This window comes from Tenrec ecaudatus, chromosome 5 (assembly GCF_050624435.1).
Source record: "Tenrec ecaudatus isolate mTenEca1 chromosome 5, mTenEca1.hap1, whole genome shotgun sequence".
Classification (NCBI taxonomy): Eukaryota; Metazoa; Chordata; class Mammalia; order Afrosoricida; family Tenrecidae; genus Tenrec; species Tenrec ecaudatus.
Window position 1 is genome coordinate 122,182,501 of NC_134534.1, and position 2,803 is coordinate 122,185,303.

At 37.5% G+C, this 2,803-nt stretch overlaps 1 non-coding gene across 1 annotated transcript; it reads left to right on the forward strand.

Annotated features, from left to right (window-relative positions):
- The first annotated feature begins 2,250 nt into the window (after nt 1–2,250).
- Nucleotides 2,251–2,383, forward strand: LOC142449575 (small nucleolar RNA SNORA63). The gene has a single exon (XR_012784713.1). It is a non-coding gene; the product is annotated as a small nucleolar RNA SNORA63 (small nucleolar RNA).
- Nucleotides 2,384–2,803: the final 420 nt, after the last annotated feature.

Below are 2,803 nucleotides of genomic sequence, written 5' to 3' on the forward strand. Positions count from 1 at the left end.
TAGTATTCCTCAGGGCAGAAACTAAACTCTAACAAGCAGAAAGAGAGGCTAGGCTCTGCCTGTCTCATCAATGGAGCCATGCTGATTGATCCCAGGGGATTTTGCTTCATCTGGGAAAGTTTAATTGGCCTCCAGTGGAAAGTCTTTTCTACTAACCTGGATGTGCATTCAGAGCTTCAAAAAAAGAAAACGAGAGATACAAAAAAGAGCGAGAGGAGAGAGAATGATCCTCCTCTTCCTTAAGGGGTGTGTTATTTATCAGGATTACCAAAGCAAACAGAGGTCCCCTTAATTCTTCCATATGAGCAGACAAAAACAGCTGCCACTAAATCGTTTTTAAGTTCTGGCAACTCCACATGTGGCAGAGTACAACTACTCCCCAACTTTCTGATGCTCAGACCTCTTCTAAAACAGCATTCAACAGAATATAGAGGTTGGTACCCCTCATTGGTACCTAAAAAATTATGATTGATATTTTCAAATTTTGAAGAAAAACACAAGAGAGCATTCACTAATCCAGCAGTCTCAGTGATATTGATTACATTCTCCAAATACATCTTCTCCTACTAACAAAAAGAAGCTTTGGTAGTACCCTGTGTTGAGTATTGGATTGTTAATGGAAAGGTCTTGGGTTCAAATCCATCAGCCACTCCAGTGGGAGAAAATGAGGTGGATTACAAGCATAAAGAATCACAGTTACCCTCTCCAATAGGGTCTCTAAGTCAAAGTTGAGTCTGTATCATTGATTTGGATTTTTTTGGTATTAAAATTAAAATGTAGTCCTCTAAATTTTCAATTTTAGGTTGCTATTGTCAATATGATTTTGGATAGGTAATTAAAATAGCACAAAGATCAAGGGAGAGAGTCTTTACTAATTTAGTCAAGCTATTGTTCAATTTTTTAAAATTCGAGAAATATTTTTTATTTCGATATTATCTCAGACTAATAGTTTCATGGTGCAACCATACTCTATGGCTCCAGAAATTCTGGATTCATTGTTTTTGTCTTTGTTAACTATTGTCAAATCAGCTCCTAATCTTAGTGACCCTACATACAACAGAAGAAAATGCTGTGTGATCCTTACTTTATACTTTACTAGGGATTGTCTGTCATCTACTGAAAAAGTGCCCAAAGTCCTTGGGGAATTTAGCTGTGCTTCTTATAGGACACATTTGTTTGTTCTTCTGGCAGTCCATAATAATTTCAATATCTTCACCAAGACCATAATCCAAACACATCATTTCTATTTTGCTTCCAGCAAACAAGCTTGCATCATCTAGAGAGTGCAGGTTATTGATGATGCCAGATTATTTTTCAAACCACACAGCTTTGGTGATTATTTGTTCAACATACAAGTTTAATAAGTCTTATGAAAGGACACTATCCTGAAGCAAGACTTTCTTCATTGTAAACCACACAGCATCCCTTTGCTCTAGTATAATGATTGCCTCTTAGTCTATGAGTTGGTTCTTCTTAAATTCAATGAAGTATCCTGGAATTTCTGTTCTTCACAATATGATTATTTACACAATTGAATGCCTTTGAATAGCCAATAAATACAAGTAAACATATTGTGATATTCTCTGCTTTCAGCCAAGATCCATCTAATGGCAGCAATGGAATCCCTCATTCCACATCTTCTGAATCAGGCTTGGATTTCTAGTAGCTCTTTGTCACTGGGTATTTAAAAACATTTCTGACATTTTAAGGAAGATATTACTTGCATCTGAGGTTAATGATTTGTTCAGGCATTCCAATATTCTATTGAGATCCCTGTCTTTAAAATGGAGATAAATATGCATGTCTTCCTGCCCGTTGGCTATGTGATTACCTTCCGAATTTATGAGTATAGACTAGTTAGTGGTACCACTAGTACCAATGCTGTACCAATTTGTTTACACATTTCAATTGCTCTCCTATCAATTCCTGGGTCTTTGATTTCTGAAAAAGCCTTTAGTGTAGTTTGGACTTCTTTCTCTAACAGCATTTCTTTGTCATATGCTGCCTCTTGAAGCGATTGAGCATCAGATCAGTTTGGGGGGACGCAGTGCCTGGGGACTCCTTTCAGGTTCTTTTCACAGTTTCTAGATTATTCAATATTTTGCTCCTAGAATAACTTCATATTGCAGCTCATGGCTTAATTTTTTCTCTATTCTTTCATCTTGAGACATGCTGAGTGTGTTCTTGGGTTTCTGTTTTCTAGACCCACCCAGCTCATTGCATTTTACTTTATTAAAAATCTATATTGGTGAGCAGGATTTAGACTACAATATAGCCATTTAGTGCTATTTTATTGTTCCCCCTGCTCAGAGTAAAGCTGTTTCTTATCTATCCCTGTTTGCTAGTCTCTTGTAGCAGCCCAGGGACGCTTGGTCTCATACATACTGAAAAAAAAAATCTATATTGGTGGCTAATACAGATATCAATCACATCAAGCAATATTATACAAATGCTACCACAATCAGGTTCAAAATATCCTCTTCCTTCTTGATCTCCTTGATATCACCTCCCTTTTACTCCTCTTTTCCCCGCTGTATGACACCCCTCCCCACCAGGAATGCTTATTGTACTGGCCGTCTCTACAGGTTCATCAATACTGGGTTCATGTACTGAAATACAGAAATATAGATTCCAAATATTCAACAGGGCTACCTCCAATAACAAAGGACATCAGAAATGAATCCCAATATGAACAAACAACAACACAACACAGATCACGCCCAGAGTGCACTGGGTAGGGATCAACTGGCAAGGTGTTAACTGCTCCAGTCAGGGTTCTTCTTTTGACCTGTTATAGAAATCA